Source organism: Cupressus sempervirens, chromosome 1, assembly GCF_028749045.1.
Source record: "Cupressus sempervirens isolate cs-2001-9-10 chromosome 1, ASM2874904v1, whole genome shotgun sequence".
Lineage (NCBI taxonomy): Eukaryota > Viridiplantae > Streptophyta > Pinopsida > Cupressales > Cupressaceae > Cupressus > Cupressus sempervirens.
Genome location: NC_143118.1, coordinates 600,128,417 through 600,151,716, shown reverse-complemented (window position 1 = coordinate 600,151,716; position 23,300 = coordinate 600,128,417). Strand labels below are relative to the sequence as shown.

The following is a 23,300-nucleotide window of genomic DNA, read 5'->3' as shown; positions in this document are numbered from 1 at the left end:
TACAAAAATGTGTTTTGAAGACCTACAATAACCTCTCTCACTTTTTTGAGATCACATACTATTTTCATTTTATGACACCATCTTGGGTGATGCTAAAACTTGCAGTGTTGGCTAGTACAAAGTTGCCAACTACAAATCTCTCTGATCTTTCGTCATGGGATCAAACTGTCTGCTCCATTAGCTCTGGGTGGTCGGGTAAACCCTATCCCCAACCACATCTTGTCCCCTTCAGTGCTCAAACATTCTCAAGAACGCTGAACCAAAATGTCTCTAAGGGTCACTAAATGCCACAGGGCTACAATCTTTGACAGGGCATATCTCGGAGCTTGTGCGAGATATGGATGAGATTCTAATTCCTATAGGACCATGTTGCAAAGACCTACAATAACCGCTCTCATTTTTTGGAGATCACATTTTTTTTTCATTCTACAACGCCATCTCGAGTGATGCTGAAACTTCCAGTGTTGGCCAGTACAAAGTTGCCAACTGCCAAATCTCTCTCATCTTTCATCGTGGGATCAAACTGTCTACTCCATTAGCTCCGGGTGGTTGGGTAAACCCTATCCCCAACCTTTTCCTATCCCCTTCAATGCTCAAATGTTATCCGACATGCCGAACTGGAATGTCCCTAAGGGTCACTAAATGCCATAGGGCTGCAATCTTTGACGGGGTGTATCTTGGAGCTCGTGCAAAGTATGGATGTGATTCTAGCTCCTAAAAAACCATGTTGCGAAGACCTACAATAACCTCTCTCACTTTTTGGATATTACACACTATTTTCATTTTACGACACCATCTCGGGTGATGTTGAAACTTGCATTGTTGGCCAGTACAAAGTTGCCAACTACCAAATCTCTCTCATCTTTTGTCATGGGATCAAATTGTCTGCTCCATTAGCTCTAGGTGGTCGGGTAAACCCTATCCCTAACCTCAACTTGTTCCCTTCAGTGCTCGAACGTTCTCAGGCATGCTGAACCAGAATGTCCCTAAGGGTCACTAAATGCCACAGGGTTGCAATCTTTGATGGGGCATATCTCAGAGCTCGTGCGAGATATGGATGAGATTCCAATTCCTACAGGACCATGTTGTAGAGACCTACAATAAGCTCTCTCATTTTTTGGAGATCACATTCCATTTTCATTCTACAATGCCATCTCGGGTGATGTTGAAACTTGCAGTGTGTGATGGAAGGATCTTAATTATATTGTTGGAAAGCGTATCTAGAATGTCATTTTTTGGAAAGACAAATCATGGAACTTTGTAAATGTTTCATAAGTTAATGAAATGTGTTACTACCAAATTATGTAAACTTAGGATTATATGATCTCCAAGAGTTTGGTTATGTTCTTTAGCGCACCTTGGATGCAAGGTAGTGTGTAGCTTCTACTCCCTCTTTGTGAGTAATGTTAGTCACTTTGTATATGTAAATTGGTTTTCAATTGGGTATGTTATTTTAAACCTTAATGGTGATGAAGGATTAGCTTGAATCAGCTTGTAACTATCTAGCCACCAGATTTTCTATGATTCCATCAAATGTGGGTTTTGTTCGTATTTATTTATTTATTTTTATTTTTTGTGCTCTTGACTTTTGAGGCTTTGAATTTAAACTTGTGCACTTTGGTTTTTGAAATTTTATGTTCTTGAGGTGGCTAGGAGGTATGTTCTATGTTGCTAGTTATGTGTTGTGATGTTCTCTATCAGGTTCAATGTGGAACATTGATAGAATGTATAAGGGAGTAGATTGCGAAGAACATACCATTCTCCTCTTTGTAATACACTATTTATTATGTTTTAATTAAAATCACTTCTAAATCCTATCTTCCACTTGGACCCATTCCTCTTTTGGCAATCCCTGAGATTGCCAATTCTTATATATTCGAGTAGAGACAAGATGAACCAGATTAATACAGTGACCTATAGATCGAAGGAGGATGGTTAAGAAATGGTCTACCAGAGATCAGCCAAGGATAAGGATAGCATAGTAAGAAAATGATTATTTATTTGGTGGATATAAGTCTTTTATATAACAAACCATTTATATGCATAGTAAAAGAACTGAATATAGATTTGAGACATATTGATCACCTGCAGTCTGATCATCTTCACAAGTATGCAACTTTTGTTTCAATGTTTCATGTGGGTTTATTGAACTTTCTTTATGAGGTCATTTACAGATGGGATGTTCAAAGGTTGAGTTCCTATGGGTTGTCAATACTTCAACTATGGTGACATATGATGAGGTTGTTGCATTAATTGGTCACATTCCTAATATTGACACACAACTAAATTGGGACCAACTATTCCTCACAGGTTTACACCAGAAAACATATTTTAATGGAGATGCTCTATACATGTGATGCTCATAATCATCTATCTTTTAAGAAAATCATCACTACTTACATGTGATGCTCTATACGGCCTATTGTGTGGTGACCATTCCAAATATAAATTGTTCACCATTTCATATGAAACTAAACTATCATTTCTTCCCATATTATTGGTTTTTCTTCCCCTTCCTCTATTTGCATTTCCTCTACCACCTTCTTGTCTCTCTTTCTTCCTATTGACCATATCTTATGCACTTATAGCCAATTGGAAACTATCTTTAAGTGTCTTAGGAAAAATCAAGGTAATCCCATTTTGCAAGTTTTATATGAGCCCATTAAGATACCTTGCAACATTTTCATCTTTATGCTCTAATCCACCTCTTATGCTCAACATGTGAAATTCCTCTATGTAGGTCATCAAACCCATCTCCTTCTCTTTCAGGTTATTCCTTATCCTCTATTTTTGGATTGTATTATTTGATGGAAGAGGCACATCCTTCACCATTTGGTCATGTTTGTTCCACCCTTACAAAACCTCTTTTCCATTACACTATTCCACCATGTCAATTTTGTCCCTCTTAGCTATGTTTTGTATAGCTTTACCTTATTTTACTTCACTTATATCTCCATAATTATAATAGTTCTCTTGGGAATCTATCAACCGCAACACCTCTTCACTATCTATCTTGCCATGATAGATATGGAAATCAGTTATTGTCTTTCTTCTACCACATTGAAATATCTTCAACAACTTTATCATCCTTCTTTCTTCAAGATCTAAGTCCCCTCCATCCTCTACATGAGGATTCTCAAGTTCTTAAGCATCACTTTCTTGTTCTTCATGCACATCCCTCGTAGGAATCCTTTCCAAAGCTTCCAAGATTTTCGAGATGGTTGCATTTTACTTGCTTACTTGTCTTACTTCTCTTTACCTTATTGCATCTTAGTCTCTTTTTTTTCTCAACTCTCTATCCATTATTTTAGTAGCTTATATCAGATCTTGTATCTCCTTCTATATATTTTTTTGGGAGGCATCTTCTCAATAGAACAATCTACAACACAAGTAACTAATTTTGCACCCCTCAATAGATCTACTAGATTTGATACCAATTATTTGAGGATTCAAACTAGATCCCCAAGAAGTAATAAACATTCAGCAAATGACTTGTTTCAAGAATAGATTCAAACCATTAAACTAAATACCTACCCTTCTCCACAAGGGTCCCTCCAAATGTTCAAATTGGGTTACCAAACCACATTCCACAAAATATCCTTCTTATGAGGATCATTCAATCCTCTAATATTCTATGATGTGATATTCCTTTATAACTTTTGTTACAACTCTCCTAGATGGTGAACTGTCTACCATTTGCTATATCAACTTTACTTGCCAATTCTCTTATTTCTTAATTATTCTTCCTACCCAAACAATAATTCTTACCTTCCAGATTAGGTTTTTACTTTCTCTTAGTAACCATGTTAAAAAAGGGGCTATTAGTCAACAACTTCTTCTTCCTACTATTGACTTCTACCCATTGGCTTTGAGCTTTGTTGGTGCAGGAGCAACTAGGAAATATGCCAAGTTTCCTAAATTATTTTTTGCTTGTAGTGGTCTTGGCTAGACCACATGAATAATGGCTATGTGATAAAGCCCCAAGTGTGTGAGTTGTGTTTGTGAATAGGTTTTTGTTGTGTTTGAGTTCCCAAGTTGCTTCTATGTTGGCAAAATTGCTTAAATTGCTTGTTAGAGCCTAGAATGGTCAAACATTGACCAAGACCCCAAGGAGGATGAGAAAGATGGAAAAAATGTTAAAAGTTGTAATTACATGGAAATAGGTTCATTTAACCATGTTTGAGGTCATGGAGCCATTAAATGCTTAATAGTGCAAAAGTTGCACTTGGCAACTTTGCAAGTTTGCAAAGTTGCTTGACAACATTAACAAAAAGTGCTAAAACTTTATAAGGGCTTCAAGAATCAGTTGGAAACCTATGAGATATATTGATTCATGTGGGTAAGAGGTATTTAAGACCAATCCAAGTCAGTTTGAGGGTTGGCACTTGCTTTTGTACGAATTTTGGCATTGGAATGAAGAGCAAACTAAGCATTTTGATGACAATTTTATGATTTCACCCTTCATCCACACCTTTAATGGATTGATAAGGTTGTTGTTTTCATTTGGTTTGATTTTATATGGAATGTAGATGCTCTAGTAAATATTAGGAGTTTTTTTATCAGTTTCTTTACTAGTTTGAAAAATCTTTTTAAAGTTGCCAATTCGCTGGTTTGTACAAAGCAATCAGCAAAGAAACCTCTATAACTTGAATTCCAATGGTGGAACAATGATGGCCTTTTGGAATCAAGTAATAGATTGTATAAAAAAATTAAATATGTATTTTGGTCTTGTTTTGTAGAGGTTTTTTTTTTTTTTCCCAAGAGGCCCTAGGTGAGTTTGCATACCCGGCTAGGCAATGAAATCAGCAAATAAGTGTTTGAAAGGAGCATAGAAATCTAGCCCTAGGCGAGTTTGCATACCCTCCTTTCTGGCCCCTTTACCCTAGGGCTTTCTAGAAATATTACTTTTCAATGTCTCTAGAATCCCAAAATGGTTCAAACACCTTCACTTTGGTTATATTAGATGACTTCCAATGTAAAATGAAACTCTTGTTTAGAGAAAACACTATATCCACCTTCGGAGCAATCAATTTCAACTACCCAAACTTGTCTCCCACACATGGGAATGAGGTTTTAAACTCATTTAGACTCTCAAAACCAAATGAAACCTCCCTTTGGATCCTTTACATGACTTGATTAAGCCCATTTTGGCTTATATTGCCAATGTTGGCAATTTTACAAAATATTGCACTTTTTGTGCCTTTTACATCTTTTAGAGGCTTCGATAGCCTTATCACATTATTTAATACCTTTATAGGTCTTTTATATCCACCCCTAACCTAGGATCAATCCTGATGTAGAGGATAGGGTGATGGATCCAAGTAACAACCCAAAATGAGCAAATTTGTAACAATGTGCCAAGTGACCCTTCTAGTTCCTGATGGGCAAATCCTACAAAAAGTCAACTCTAAGATGTTTTTAGGCTTTAATAGGTTTTTTCTACCCTATCTAGCATATTACCATCAACACCTTTTAGTTTCCATACCCTCCAAGCCAAAATGCATAATTCACCCAAATGTTGTCAATGCAAAAATTGCAAAGTTGCATTAGCAACTTTTGCAACAATTTAGAAACTTTTAGGAAATAATCATAAAACTATCTATATTCCTATATTCTTTTGAGGTTTTACTATTTCCAAACCTTTTCTAAGTCATAGAATTGGAATCAAGTGAAAAATGTAAAAATTGCACTTTTTGTGCAAAGTTGCATTGTTGAAAGTTGTAAAAGTTGCTCAAATTTGCAACTTAGTGGAAAAAAGGTCATGGGATTGAACTGTCTACTCCATTAGCTCCAGGTGGCTAGGTAAACCCTATCCTCAACCTTGTCCTACGCTTCAATGCTCAAACGTTCTCGGGCACACCGAACTGGAATGTCCCCAAGGGTCACTAAATGCTAGAGGGTTGTGATCTTTGACAGGTCATATCTTGGAGCTCGTGCAAGGTATGGATGGGATTCTAGTTCATACAAGACCATGTTGCAAAGACCTATAATAACCTCTCTCTTTTTTTGGAGATTACGTTCCATTTTCATTTTACAATGCCATCTCAGGTGATGTTGAAACTTGTAGTGTTGGCTAGTACAAAGTTGCCAACTGCCAAATCTCTCTCACCTTTCGTCATGGGATTGAATTGTCTACTCCGTTAGCTCCAGATGGTCAGGTAAACCCTATCCTCAACCTCATCCTACCCCCTTTAGCGCTCAAACATTCTCGAGCATGCCGAACCAAAATGTCCCCAACGATCACTAAATCCCATAGGGTTGTGATCTTTGATGGGGCATATCTCATAGCTCGTGTGAGGTATGGATGTGATTCTAGTTCCTACAAGATCATGTTGCAGAGACCTACAATAACTTCTCTCACTTTTTGGAGATCACATTCCGTTTTCATTTTACAACGCCATCTCGGGTGATGTTGAAACTTGCAGTGTTGGCTAGTACAAAGTTGCCAACTGCCAAATCTCTCTCACCTTTCATCGTGGGATCAAACTATTTGCTCTGTTAACTCTAGGTGCCCGGGTAAACCCTATCCTCAACCTCGTCCTGCCCCCTTCAGCGCTCGAACATTCTCGAGCACACCGAACCAAAATGTCCCCAAGGGTCACTAAATCCCATAGAGTTGCGATCTTTGACGAGGCATATCTCGGAGCTCGTATGAGGTATGGATGCAATTTCAATTCTTACAAAACCGTGTTACAGAGACCTACAATAACCTCTCTCACTTTTTGGAGATCACATTTTGTTTTCATTTTACAACGCCATCTCAGGTGATGCTAAAACTTGCAGTGTTGGCTAGTACAAAGTTGCCAACTGCCAAATCTCTCTCACCTTTCGTCGTGGGATTGAAATGTCTACTATGTTAGCTCTGGGTGGCCAGGTAAACCCTATCCTCAACCTCATCCTGCCCCCTTCAGTGCTCGAACATTCTCGGGCATGCCGAACCAAAATGTCCCCAAGAGTCACTAAATCCCATAGGGCTGCGATCTTTGACGGGGTATATCTCGGAGCTCATGCAAGGTATGGATGTGATTCTAGTTCCTACAAGATCATGTTACAGAGACCTACAATAACCTCTCTCACTTTTTGGATATCACATTCCATTTTCATTTTACAATGCCATCTCGGGTGATGCTAAAACTTGCAGTGTTGGCTAGTACAAAGTTGCCAACTGCCAAATCTCTATCACCTTTCGTCGTGGGATCGAACTATCTGCTCTGTTAGCTCCAGGTGGCTGGGTAAACACTATCCTCAACCTCATCCTATCCCCTTCAGCACTCGAACATTCTCGAGCACGCCGAACCAAAATATCCCCAAGGGTCACTAAATCCCATAGGGCTATGATCTTTGATGGGGCTTATCTCGGAGCTCATGCAAGGTATGGATGTGATTCTAGTTCCTACAGGACCATGTTGCAAAGACCCCCAATAACCTCTCTCACTTTTTGGAGATCACATTCTATTTTCATTTTACAACGCCATCTCGAGTGATGCTAAAACTTGCAGTGTTGGCTAGTACAAAGTTGCCAACTGCCAAATCTCTCTCACCTTTCTTCGTGAGATTAAACTATCTACTCCGTTAGCTTCGGGTGCCCAGGTAAACCCTATCCTCAACCTTGTCCTATCCCCTTCAGCGCTCAAACATTCTTGGGCACGCTGAACCAAAATGTCCCCAACGGTCACTAAATCCCATAGGGCTGTGATCTTTGACGGGGCATATCTCAGAGCTCATGCGAGGTATGGATGCAAATCTAGTTCCTACAAGACCGTGTTGCAGAGACCTACAATAACCTGTCTCGCTTTTTGGAGATCACATTCCGTTTTCATTTTACAACGCCATCTCGAGTGATGCTAAAACTTGCAGTGTTGGCTAGTACAAAGTTGCCAACTACCAAATCTCTCTCACCTTTCGTCGTGGGATCGAACTGTCTGCTCTTTTAGCTCCAAGTAGCTGGGTAAACCCTATCTAAGCTTTATGTGAAGCTAATACATTCTAGATTCCTTGACAAAAGGAGCAGACGACATTGGTTGAGTAGTGACAAGAAATCCAAGTGCCTAAACCACATATGCTTAAACTTAAAAAATGGTTTACTACCACTAGGACTCCCCTTAGATTCAATACATAGAGAAATGGAAAAATGATCTAAAGCAACCAGAGTGAGGATTTCTGAATTAATATTAATATTTGAAAGGAATCAATCATGAGAAATAAGAAACCTATCAAGTCTCTAGTAATTTGGTGAAATTCTTGTCCCTTATTGGTCCATGTAAATGCCTCTTTAGAAGGAGGGATATCAATGAGGGTGTTATTATTCACAAAATCAAAAAATTTATCATTTTATGAAGAGGGGGAATATACCTTCAATTTTCTCATCCCGAGATAGAATGCCATTGAAATCCCCAAGCACAATAAATTTATCATCTTGAATGTTGGAAATAGCCTAAGAATAGGAATCCAAAAGTTCTGTCTTATCATCACATGTAGAAGTAGGGCCATATATATTGAGCATTGTGAATGACATACCAAAATTAGTAACAACTACTTGCCACTAGTTAGGAAAAGACTGAATATATAGCAATGCAAGGTTTATGGTTCCAAAGAATACATGAACCACCCGAAGCACTTGCAACATGAACATGAAATGAGTTCCACTTAGTCAACTTTGCAATTATAGAAGAATATGATTATTGACACAATTTTTTTTTTTGAAGCAAAATTACATCAACACCACCCACATCAAGTTAGATTAGAGAGCACATCTTTTGTCTGACACTTCACGAAAGGTCCCTCATTCTTCTAAGGAGTGCCTTTTGCGCTACTTTTCCTTTTGCTATCTATCAAATTTTTTTCCAGAGTAGCTTGAATACCAAGGTCAATTTTCTCCTTAATCTTTTAAGCATTAGGTTTTCTTTGTTGTCTCTTACAAGTAGACACTTGAATTGAATCAGGCATGGGAGTTTGATGTGGAGAACAGCTTTGCAAAGGATCAAAATTCTTCGTAGAGTCCTTATTCACAAAATATGACTTACTAATAGGTACCTTATGCACAACCAAGTCAGAATTAGTTAAATCCTTATAGAAATTATCAACTATTATAGGACTGTAATGAATAAAAGGAAACATTATTGGGGTTACATGGATTAGTAACTATCACTATTCCCTTAAATAATAATGAACACTGTTGTATACACATAGCCAAAACTAAACAAAATTGTTGTTTCAAATGTTGTTATATGGACACTAGCTAAATAGCCTAATATTTGCACAACAAAAAGTGGGTAAAGTAAGACAAACCTTTAATTGATGAGAAAAATAAGAAATCTAATGAGGAGATGGCTTTAGTGCAACCAATTATATCACCAAGTACAAGATCAATCACTTTACAAGACAAGAAAAAGATGAAAAAGAGTAGAAGAGATAAGGTAATATTAGATGAAGTTATCATACTTTCAATCTATGATCATACAAAATTGGATTTTGATGCTATGATAAATTATGGAGAATTGTGAAGGGGAAAGATGCAAAAGAGAAAGATACGAAGTGAAGTACAAACAAGTATTATAAGATGTGAAGGACATCTTATTACAAATTGTTCTAGATGCACCAGCCAATGACAAACCTCCAATGATTGATCAATTAATTTTACTTGTAAAATAGGTAAATGCACCTGATGTTGATGTTAATGAAAATTTGATACAATTAGAAGAGAAAAGAATAGAGAAGAAGATTATGGAGAAACTAAATGAGTCCATTACTGCTCAACAAGTTGAACTTGGTGGTATTATAACTGAGCTAGAAAATATTCTTAAGGAGATAATCCACCTACTCTAATAGTTATGTGATGTACTACATTTGACACAATATATTTTAAAGAAAGTTGAAAAATATTGATGAGGATTTAAAGAATAGTGTTTTTTAGTTAATTGAGGTACCTTAGTTAATCCAGGTTGATTTAAGTAAAGACATGGACAAGATGAGAAGAAAAAGTCTTGAATTTCAAGCACTCTTGATACCTTACTTGGAACTCATACAAAAGAATGTTAATAAGGTTAGATAACTTATTCTTACTCCTAAAATGTCTATTATTTAACATGTGATTGAACTTTGAATGGAGATACATCCACAACACTTGGCATTGGATGGCCACTTGGTAAATATTAAGTCTATCTCTCTAATATTTGTAGACCACTATTTTGTTGGATAGAGTAATTTCAAACTACTGATTTCTTTAATGGAGTTCCTAATAAATCTCAAGGTTCTCATTTAGGTGACCAATTGCCAGGAGGTCCACGAATATTGCCTAATAAAGTCTATTGCCAATCAATATTGTATCAAAAATTCAAACTAATTAGGTATTGAATTAAACTTGATAAACAAATGATAGAGAAGGAAAACTTTAAACATGAACAAGATCATAAATCATATGACGATGACATATTGCAAATGCTTAACTTATGCTTAAACAATGATAAAGTTTATTGTTAATCAATATTCTATCAAATTTTTGAATAGATTAGGTATTGAATTTAATTTCATACATACACATATCTAATTTAATGTCATACATGAACAAACATGTCATATCATATGTCATATATGAACAAACATATCATATATTAACCAACAATGTCATAAGTTGAATAATGTCATACATCGAATAAATGTCATACATCAAATATAGAATGTCATATACATCAAATGTGTATCGAATATGTCCACTGATGCCTATATATATACATGTCTAGATCAACTACATCTTTTCCTTCCCACAAGGGGAAGGAAACAAGTCTCTCGACGTCCTTTGCCGTCGTGTGGAGGGAGATAGTGGAGATAACGGGCCCCTCTTGACACACTCACTCGACCTCTTGTTGAGGCTCTTCTCCAGCTCCAATTGATACAAAGAAAGTAGATATGAATCAATATTTATTATACGTTGAAATCAAATATATGTACACACAAAATCAATTATTTTCTTACCGCCAACAAATAGTCACTCTGTAAGTTCACCTCAAATGCTCGTGGACGATCAGGCATGACGAGACCCTACAACAATTCAATAAATATAATCACTTATAAATACACATATCACCAACAAAAATATTGTACCCAAGTAAATATCACCAAAGTCATCTTATACCCACCAATTCCAACCTAAGTTTTGATTGTGGGTCCAAGATATTTAGAGCGTGTGAAATTTGATCTAACAACTTATTTTTGGGTTTAGAGAGAAAATACATGTCATAAATGGTAAGATAAGGTCCAATAAATGAAAGGAATTATTTGATTGAAGTTGAAATAGAGAAGCACACTTATAGATAAGGGTAACCTTGAGTTTTTAAAGAAAATGAATCAATATAGAACTTAAATAATAATTTGAAGGTCCAATGAGTGTTTAAAGGAGAGTGTGAAATCAATGTAGGAACCCATAATGTATATTAAAATGGGGCTAAAAATAATACCAAATAAGTGTTCTTACTTTTTCAAATGATACATGTAGTCCCCACTTTATTGGAAGCATGTGTTCATCTCATGCACACAATAAAGTAGAAGAAAAAAGAGAAAGAGGTAAAGATTTTAGGAAAACTACAAGGAGATTAAATATCACCAAGCTGAAGGACAAAAGCTCCCAAACCAAGAATATTAACTATTACATTCATTTGCAAGGATACATAAAAGAACAACAAAATCCTAAAGCTTACTAAGATTCCAAGTCAACTAGTTGAAGAGACCTTACTCAAGAAAATGTCTCAATCTCAAGCATCGTGTTGTAAAAGCTATAGCAAAAGCTCAAGTGGTCACTTGAGAAAAGAAAGAGCAAAAATAAAAGATAAGAAAATACTCAATGATTTATCCCACTAGCATATCTATAAGAGTATGAAAAGAAGAGAGAAGGGCCATGAATCCAAAAGTCTAGTAAATTGTCTTATCCAAGTTTATTTTGTATGAGAGGAGGAGGAGGACAAGAATGAAAGAATGTAGAATTTTGTTATGCTAGTTCCATTCATCCCAAAGAAATAGTGAAGGAGAGTTGATGGTGTTGATTCCAAAAACTATAGTTTCTTTAAATCATAAGGATATGCCTAGTTCTATTATCAAGTTCAACATTTGACTTTTGCCTATGAATAATATTAATTTAAAACACAAATTCTCCTGCACTTATGACTCTACTAGACCAAGCTGAGTATATCTAATCACCAATTATATCTTTAAACTTGACTATTATTTATAGAAAACATATAATTTCCATCTTGTAGGTCCTACTCCTAGTTGCAATCAACTTGGAATGCAACTAATCTTCTATTCCTATCTTTACTTTTAATTTCATTATCTCCTACTCTTAGTCCTCATACCTTTATTTGATTTTCCTACTTCTTCTCTACTTCTAACTTCAATATGTGCTCCTAGTTCTTCTTTATCTAATTCTTTCACTGCCACTTCTACCTTCACTCCTAGTTTTTGAATTAAAAGTAGCCAAAACTAGGGGGCTGACCCTTTAACAACAAACTAACCTACTATTAGCAGATAACCATTAAACAAAACTACCCCTTACCACTTAGTAAAACAAAAACAAGGTTTCGATCCATAATTAAAAGAGTATCAGTAGGCCTAACATACATACTGCTTGTGTAAAAACCATAAAAGCTATAGTAATATATAAACAAAGGTTAACATTAGAAATTTTGAGATTAACTATTATAAACAACAACTAAAATGAAGAAAATTCTTTCATACCTCCGTCAGTGGCTATGAGCTAGCCACAACTGTAGCCACTCCACTATCAACAGACTATCGCAGATGAGGAGGTGTGTCCGACATCATGAGCTGCATGTCATACAATACACGTTACATCTAACATTAAACATAAAATAAATATAATCAAATGAATTAAATTAACATGAAACAATTGTACATGTGTGAAGCTCGTATGATGTCTATGCTCTGAGTCTGTGGTAAAGGTTGAGGGTCCTGTGGAGAACTGATGCACATGCATAATTTTTTTGTGTCAATCCTTAATATGATTGCATAATAAATATATGTACTAATAAAAATGATTAAATCGATACATACCTCAGGACTCATGGAAGGGACAAAAAGTGGGCCAGGAGGATTGCTGCTAGGCCCAGCAACACTCTAACCCTGAATTTTGAACAATGTCAATAGATGCTAATTAATTAATCATTCACTATACATATGAAATGTGATCAAATTAGTAAATTATAATTGTAATTTACCTATGTGTCAATGGCAAATGTGTCATTCAGGAACTGATCAGTGACAAGCCCATCATCCGCACCATCTCCAGCATCAGTGCCAAATGTGCATAGGGATCCGCATGAAGTGCACATGTGACCACGACGCACAGAAGGCTCTCCCTCAACTAATGGGCTTGTGGAATGGATGAGGGTCTGCGTCAAAGCATTAATGGTCCCTAGAGTGATGGCCTCTACATTTTCCTTCACAACTGAAGGAATAGTCACATGCTCGCGTTGTGGCTTAACCATAGGTGCCCTAAGTACATTAGGGTCACGACGTGCTCCTGACCTCTCAAATGATGACCCCCCACCTCTACCCTGGGAGTCTAATATATCAAAATAATTGGGGATCTCCCCAAGGAGAAACTCACAATATAATTTCTTCAAAAAATACATGGGGACCTCGTGATTGTTGCAAGGAGGGGCATCAAAAACCATCCACCATCTATCCCAAAAATTATTTCTAATAGCATCGTGTATGCACCAATGGACGGTGAATCGTTTAGTACCATCTCTAACAATATTTTGCTCACCAAGTTTTCTAAATAATGCACATATACTACCTTTTGGTATTTATTTTCTTTTAACATCTTCATATGACAATTTATTTGCATAAAATCTTTTTTGTTCATCCCTCTTAACCTGCCAAATATCTAACTGACCACTAACTGAGGCTATCTGGGTGTTAATGGATTCGAGGGATGATACCAATTGAGCCCTCATTGGATTGGTTTGTCCGAATTCTTTCAACCAAGCAATGAGTCTTTCTAATTCAATTTTATCTCTCACTATTTCATTTATTATATTTTCTTGTGTGCCTGGTGGAGGTCTTGCAATTGGTTCGGGTTCTGGAATTTGTTATTCTTTTTGAGGAGGGTTTTGGTTTTGAGGTTCTTGAGGGTTTTGATGTTCTTGTGGATTTTTTGGTTGATTATGAACATTTCCTGATAAAAAAATCAATTGAAATCCAAACAAATAAACAAATCTAAATAAAATTTGTAAAAATCTTACAAAACAATATAAAAAACTTACAAAACAATATGAAAAATATATCAAACAATGCAAAGTTAGGTTTATATCACTTACGGCGTCATCGTGGGTGCGCTTGTGGTCTTGGATTTCATTGACGAGGAGGCATTTTGGCAAATGGTGGTGAAAATGTTAAGTCTTCAACTTGCGTACGCGCTGCTCGTTGTAGGAGTAGAAGAAAATATTGATGAAAATGATGGGTTGCGGGTCTGCAGCCCATCTTATATACTTTTTATTTTTTAAATAGTGTGTACGCGCTATTTAAAATAAGAAGAAGAAAAAATTACTTGTCACCTTTTTGGCACCACAACTCGGTGCATATGCCCGTGAGCAATTTTTTTCATATCTCTTTGATTTTCTAGTTACGATGTCTAGGAATATACCCTAAATGACAATATAGAACTAGAAGTATAGAAGTGTTGCCCACTTTTCTTAGTTGGTCCACAATTTTCTAATCTAATCTTGAATATTTTCTTTTCAATGTAAATTGACACAAATCTCTTGATTTAAGTCTCAAGTACATTATTTAGTCCATTGTAAGATTCACTTTGGATTGTCATGACCAAAAATTCAACTCCTAACAAAAATGGAGAATTATTCATTAGCCCACACATGATTTTTTTAAAATTTGACATCTAAGATGTTATATTTAAAGAAAAATAGTAGAGTGCTTAATTTCATCATCTCATTGCATTCATTCAAAATCACTTTAACATTATAAATAGTATGGCACATCGAAATTCTTGTATCAAACATAATACACTCGTTTGGAAATAGTTCAAGCTCCAAATATATTGTTAAATGTCATTTTATTCCTAATTTTAATGTAATAATAAAAAACTAAATTATGGCACATAGAAATTTTTGTATCAAACATAATGCATTTGTGTTTGAAATAGTTCAAGCTCCTAAATATATTGTTAAATGTCATTTTATTCCTAATTTAAATATAATGATAAAAAAGTAAATGTATTGAAAACGGGGAATTAGATAAGTGTATCCATCCTAGATAGAATTGTAGAAACTCTACACAAAATTGTACCAAACCTTGATATTTGCAACACAACTTCAAAGCTCCATTTGCTTCATAATTGATAATTCAAATATAATAGTGCCAGAGAAAATGTTTACTGCATTTACATAACTCAAGTTGATCACACTAACTTCTTTTGTTACTTAGAAATCAGCAATTCTTAACCTCTTGTTTAATTTATTATTTACTGTGTCATGTTAATAACTTAAAAGCTCCAAAAATTCTAAAATAGTGTCAATTTCTTACATAAATAGACTAGAGTTATTATCTCCTGAGACAGCTTGGAGGGTTCACAGTTCCAATGGCTACTCCCTCTGTATTTTGACAAAATGAAGACACTTCACCCCCCGACGCCAATTTCAAAGTTATATCAGTCAAAGTAATGTCTGTGCAAGGCACACTTTCACTGCAATCAAGTTTCAGTGCTATTTCTGATGCTGATGTACCATGAATATTGTTGTATTTCACATTGCTGATTTTAACTGCAGACGTCTGTGAATAGTAAACACAATACAAAAATAAGAATTATTTCATTTGAAAAATAAATGCAATTATCACCATCCTTAAATATCATACATTAAGAAGGAAATTAAGCTTGGAAAAAATAAGTCAATTTTGACTGTTTAACACTTTTACTTTTAGAATGAAACTTTATGTGTGATGTTTAAACCATCCTACAAATTACCCACAATTCTAAACATGGTGTTAAAAATCTTGAAAAATGAGAATGGATCGAAGATACCTGATTTGAACAAGGGTAAGGCATATCACAATAGTATTGATTTATCACTATTGGGTTGCCTGCATTTACCATTTGAATGTCCTCAAATAATACATCTCTTGCCACACCATAACCTCCCTGTTATATCATAATTAGCATTCTTTATATTAGATGGTATGATTCTTCTACACTTCATGAAATATAGTATGATTTTTTTAATTCTATATTCGACACTTTAGGTCATATTTTAGATATTTCATGGGAAAAATGATCCATGATAAAAGATCACATAATGTAATTTGAAATATCTAACATAAAAATAAACACTACTTTCCACCCAAAAAATATACAATAGTTCTGTTATATTCTTTATTATCTTTAGTGCAGTTGGATTATTCTTATTCTCTCTTTGTATTTATAAAGATAAACATACCTGCCATGTCTTGATTCTTAGACCATTCTGAGTTTCTGTTAAGGTGGCACCAATTACTTTCACATCATAAACGTCTGCTTGTGAGTTTCCTTTCCCAAGGCTTCCAATGCTGCAATGTTGTGGTATAAAATTTCGTAACATAACATAATTTTTTGTTCATGACATTGTATATGAACTTTGCTCAACCAAACAAACTCTTTCCATGAAGCTAATATAGCTCTGATTGAACATTACCTTATTCCATGACCTGGACCACAGGCCACAGAAGTGATACTGATATTAGAAGATCCATCGCCGATGGCTATGCAGTCATCCCCTGCTTGTTTATTTTGGAATGCAATTAGCTATTATTTTGTTTTACATATCAGTCACTATTTAATAGCTTACTTGAATCAAACAATTGTATAGTTGCAAATGTGAAATTGCTCACAATCTATAATCTTTTATCTAAGTAACTTATAAAAAGAAAACGCATTCTATAATCTCTTTTATCTGAACGATATAACAAGAGATCTCTTTCATGCTGATCATTTTCTCCTCTTATAATAAGGATGAATCTATTCTCTTTTTTCTTACTATCTTATTGAATATATTTTCTTTTCTTATTATCCCATCTTATCAAAAGATGATGATTTTCTCTCTTCTTGCCATCTTATTGAATATATACTCTTCTTACTATCAGCTGTATTGGATCATTTTCTCTCTTCACTTACTATAGTCATGAATCTCTCTTTCTTTTTTTATAATCTTATTATCCCATCTTATCAAAAGATGATGATTTTCTCTCTTCTTGCCATCTTATTGAATATATACTCTTCTTACTATCAGCTGTATTGGATCATTTTCTCTCTTCACTTACGATAGTCATGAATCTCTCTTTCTTTTTTTATAATCTTATTGAATATGTTTTCATCTCTTACTATCTCATCTTAAAGATAGATTGTTTTTCTTTTCTCTTACAATGATGATTGGTCATTTTCTTTCTTCTCTTATTATCTTATTAAATATGCTTTCTTCCCTATCTCATCCTCACAATGGATTGTGTTATGTCTTCTCTTACAATGATGATAGATCATTCTTTTTCTTTTACTGAATATGTTTTCTTCTCTTTTTTGCCAATCCGAATGATGGAAATTTTTCTCTCCTCTTACAATAATGGTGACTAATTTTCTCTCCTTTCTTATTATATTATTTAATATGTTTTATTTTCTTATTGTCTCATTTTAATGATGGATCATTTTATATTTTGAATTTTTTTCTTGTACAAGAATCATCAATTGTTTTCTTTTTTCTTTTATTATCTCATTCTATAGATTGTCTTCTCTCTTCTCTTACTATCTTATTGAATATTTTTTCTTCCTTTATTATCTCATCCTATTAGTGGATCATTTTCTCTCATCTATTACAGTAATGATTAATTATTTTCCCTTTTTTTAACCATCTTATTGATTTTTATTTTTTCTCTTACCATTTCTTCCTAACAATATAATGGATTGTTTGTTGTCCTCTCTTACAATAATGATGAATTGTTCCCTCCCTTTTCTTACTATCTCATCCTAAGGATAGGTCATTTTCTTTATTCACTTACGATAATGATCATTCATTTTATGCTTCTCTTACTATCTCATCCTAGTGATGTAGCGTTTTCTTTCTTCTTTTGCAATAATGATGAATTATTTTCTCTCTTAGTATCCTATTGAATGTTTTTTCTTTTGTTACTATCTCGACCTAATGATGAATCATTTTCTTTCTTATCTTACAGTAACAATAAATTGTTTTCTCTCATTTCTTACTATCTTATTGGATATATTTTTCTTACCATCTCAACCTAATGATGTATCATTTCTACTCTGTTCTTACAATAATGATGAGTCATTCACACTTTTCTTACTATCTTATTGACTATGTTGTATTCTCTTACTATTTTATCTTAAGGATAAATCATTTTTTCTCTTCTCTTGTTATCTCACTTCAATAAAAGATTATGAAGTATGATAAAAAAAATATACACAATCAAATAGAAAAATTATATATATCCTTAATCTGAAATTGATATTAAGACTATAATGTATTAGCATTGAGATAACCTATTAGGAAAGCCGCTGGGTTTAAGGTTGGCTATAGGCTGGGCAAATTGAATCCTGCTATGCCCAAAAGAGACTTTCTCAAAAATTAATATACCTGTGGCAATGCTGCAGTCATTTATGATAAAATTTGTGGAGGTAAATATGTCAATTCCATCAGTATTGGGGTTGTCTCCTGGTGCTGTAATTTTAAGGGAAATCATTCGAACGTCCATACAATCTTCAAAATTCGTATGAAAGAGAGGGTTGTTCACAATTAATAGTCTGCTTATTACCAACCCTTTGCAGTCATAGAATTGAATAGCCTGCATGCACATTAATGTTAAAGTTTGTTTCCTTAAAAAAACACATAACATAAATTAATCTCTACTACCAGAACAGGTGATATAAATGGATAATTACCGTTGATCTATTAGTGTCTTTACAATATGCTTGCTGTGGAAAAGACCAGAGTACAAGGAATCAGTTAGTGTAAGACCCAACAATTGTTGAAAAAGTTGAAGCATTTCAAAGACCATTCACAAAACCTAAAGAAAAATTGAATCTAATATATTTCAAGGTTACTTGCAATTATACTGTCGTATATCCACTAATAGCTCTCATAAACTTACATGAATAGTTTTTGTCTAGCATTGAAGCCACCATGCTTCCCCTTGTCCATTAATAGTACCTCTTCCACTCAAAGTAAAATATTGAAGTTGATGAAAATATAACCATGTTAGTTTATTATTCCAATTGGTTGGGTCTGGAGGTGCAACTATGGTTCCCTCCACCTACAAAGTATAGTAATCTCACTTCATTAAATGTTATGAAAATTGATTCTAAGAAAATTTTAAAATGATATGATAATATTTATATTAATCTGCAATTGAAGTGGTGTTTATGTCTATCTATATATGTATGTTTGTGTGTATGAGTCTGTCTATGCATATGTGGTATATCCAGTAGGTATACACGTATATGTATCAAAAAAATTAAAAAATAAAAATGGATTGAAATATATAATTATTCTCTCTGTAAGACCTCTTTTCTTTCATGATGTGCAGTTGGGGATAAGGCACCTGTGGGAGAAAATTGCTAACTCTCTTCACGAAACACTCCTGGCTAAATGTGACTTTGCTGGAAGTTTGGACCCTAGAGATGTCACGCCTTTCCTTTCCTCTTCAGGGCGGCACTCCCTCTCTCTCCCACAGATGCTCTGGGAATAGAGCTAGGCAGCGCTCTCAGCCTGTTAATAATGAGGGGCATTGGACTCCTCCCCAGATTGGCGTTCTTAAAATCAACACTGATGGCTCTTCTCGGAGAAATCCTAGACTAGCTGACATTGGGGGAGTTGGGCATGACAGCTATGGTGATGTAATAATGTATGATGAACATTATTGAATTATTATTATTATATTAAATATTGTATTATATTAATTATCTAACTTCATAATTGTTTTTTCATAAATATTATAGATTCATTATCACTTTTTTTCTCACTCACTTTATTCTAATAAAAAACTGTATAAAATAATCCAAAACATTAACAAAATTGTATCACAAATCAAATATATACTATTGAAATCTATTCTACAAATTCTCTAAAAGAAAAGCCAACATTTGCCATTAATAAATGCTTACAAGAAAAGTGAAGCCTGGTGCACAAGGTCCCTCAAAGGCTAAATTGTTTACTAAAAATGTTTTCCTTTCCGGAACCAACAAAGTTGCAAATGGAGCTATACAAGCTGCAGCCCATGCATTTGCAAATGCCTACAAAACACAAACATTTGTTTCACAACATTTCAAGTGATAATGATATTAAGTTATTAAAATTAAAAGTTTGAAAACAACTTAAATTCATAAATTTACAAGAAAAATGAAAAAAGTGAAGACTATGAAAACTTCATTTATTTTCAATAACAACAAGAATTTTTTAATAAATACAAGATCGCTAGGTCCAGACTCCCCAAATTTATATAATAAAAGAAATTACATGGCACCAACATCACTTACCACATTAAAACAGTTTATAAAAAAATTCTACCCAATTCATTAAAAAGAGAAATTCTAGAACTAAAAACAATAGTAGAACTTTTGATAATTTAGGACCTTAGTGCTATCTTCAACTCCATTGCCTACTGCCCCATAAGTTTCCACATTAAAGACTTTAGCACCATTAATGCCTAAACTAGTTAAAGCAAAACTAGCTTCTGCTGGCATGTAAAACATGATGATGAAAATCAGAGCACAGGATGACAAACTGCGAGAGAGATTGGAAATATCTCCCATTGGAAGAAGTGATTGCTTTGAAGTTTGTACAGAAAATGAATCGAAGGGCAACTAGTTTCAAGCAAAATGGGTGATGAAAGAAACAATTTATAGCAATTGGGTCATGGATTATTTTTCCTTCAATTGACTAAGATGATCAGAAAATATGGGAGTTTAACGTTCATTGGTAGAAATGGAATGGGCTATGTGTGAACGAAACTGCATTACATTATATTCCTGCAGAATAAACGTCAATCTGCTCATACAGTAATTATTTGAAGATGCCAAAGTTTCAAGAATTGTGGCAGTTTTGTAGGAGAGAATGTTTCAAATTGCAAATCTACGTTGAACTTGTTTTAGTTTGATTTGGGTGCAAGATTACAAGCAAGAAATCTAATTTTAATGATAAGGAGCACCAGAATTAACGAAGGAATTGTGGCAAAAATGTAACGACTGATCCTGCAAAATCAATGCCACATCAGCCATCTCCATAAATTGCGAAAAAAAATCAACGAGAGTCAAAGTCTTTTGAATATTGACCAGTCAACATTAGTTGGTTAAGTATCAATAACTTTAAATAAAATGATACATATATATATATATATATATATATATATATATATATATATATATATATATATATATATATATATATATATATATATATATATATATATAATTTAAAAGAAATCGTAAATTCGTTACCAGATTACCAATACCAGATACCAGATACCAAATGGTCTAATCAAGACGACCAAGTTGAAATGAGCTCCAAACCTGTCTAAGAACACACAGGCGAAAATATTGTAGGAGTGCTTTACCACCCTACCACGAAGCTGTTAAGCTTCCCCGGAATCTTTCCTGACATGAAAGATACCCAGCCCGACAACAAGGAAGTCTAAACCAGTAAAACCAAGAGAGGTAATGGAATTTGTGCTACACATTGTCTACAATTCAACAAACAAGTACCACATCTTTGCAATCATTTACATAGGAAAAGTAATTAAACTTAATAAGATTTCTTCTCATATATCCATCAGGAAGCCATATCACATGTTAAAGAAAACTCTTTCCAAAAATCCAGACTTCATCTTATAATAATAAGGTAGAACAATCATTCATAGTGAATCATACTTCAACTAAATGAACTCATGTCACAATAGACCTAAAAGATGACCACACTGTCAATAAGCTTTACAAGGCTAAATTTTTTTGTGTACGATATTCCTAATGATCTTATCCAAAGAAGACAAACTCCTCCATTGGTGCGAACAACAACACCTATCATTCAAAACTATATAAATCACATTCTTATAACTTGGACCATTACTTTACAAGAGAAAAGTTAAAACAATTTATACTTCTCTTTAATTCCATATTCTACACAAAAACTTCTCACACAAGGTAAATTAATGAGTAAAGAAGACTCATCTCATAATCCTTTGTTTGCAGGAATATGTACTTGTAAGGATTATTGACATTTCTTCAAGTAGTTTACCATGTACATAAAGAAATTCTTATATCTATGAAAGAGAATCAATATTTCCATCTAAGTCTTCTTATCTAGTTGTTTCCAATAAATACTACTATGAATTATTGCATCATATCCAAGAGTTCAATACCGTTCATCTATATAGGAAAGAAAAGCCTTCAATCTAGCTTAGCTTATACTACTCTTTCACTCATGGCCAGAAGTAATAAATACATCCAATTTTCATTTTACAACCACTTCCAACAAAGTATATACACAAGAATTAGTCATTGTCATTCAATTCAAAGAAGAGAAAAGAATTAATATTTTAATGCATTCTAGCAATATTAAGGTTTTAAGCAAAAATATGAAGGAATTCCAGGTAATATATATATATTCAATCATACCCACTCATAATCTAATGCATTTATTAAAAATACATCACTCCTATGTTCCACAATGAGAGCTTCATTTCTATGTTGACGACCAATGCTTTATTGCTATCTAATTTCAAATGTCCATTTCCTAATAATAAGTATGTTCCATGCATTGTAGAATTATATCATATATATATATATATATATATATATATATAGTTTTTAACCAATTGTGAAGTGTTTCATTCAAAAAACATTGATTGCACAATCATCCAATCATTACATCTTTGTTAATCAATGACTATTTCTTCTGAATAGATTTGCAATCATTTCTACTCCTAGGGTTATGAAATGTATATTGAAGGGAGTAGATTTAATGTTCCATTCAAGACACACAATGCCATATTTTCCATAAATAAAGACATACTATAACCCATGGTTTAAATAATAGGTAGCAAGTTTAAGTCTGAACTAAGTTCAAAATACTCATAGCTATTATGGATTTATCAACTGGCAATGTTACTGTTTTCAACTACATTGTCTAAATCAGTACATATTCTCCCTAATTTAGTCCTCCTTATTTCCTGTATGGTCCATTACTAACTAAGGAGTGATGAGATTTGTGTCTTGAGCTAGTGATATCTATGACTCATAA

The 23,300-nt window shown here is 34.1% G+C and overlaps 1 pseudogene; it reads right to left on the bottom strand.

Annotated features, from left to right (window-relative positions):
* Window positions 1-15,573: 15,573 nt before the first annotated feature.
* LOC149578880 (polygalacturonase-like) lies at window positions 15,574-20,818 on the bottom strand (annotated as a pseudogene).
* Window positions 20,819-23,300: the final 2,482 nt, after the last annotated feature.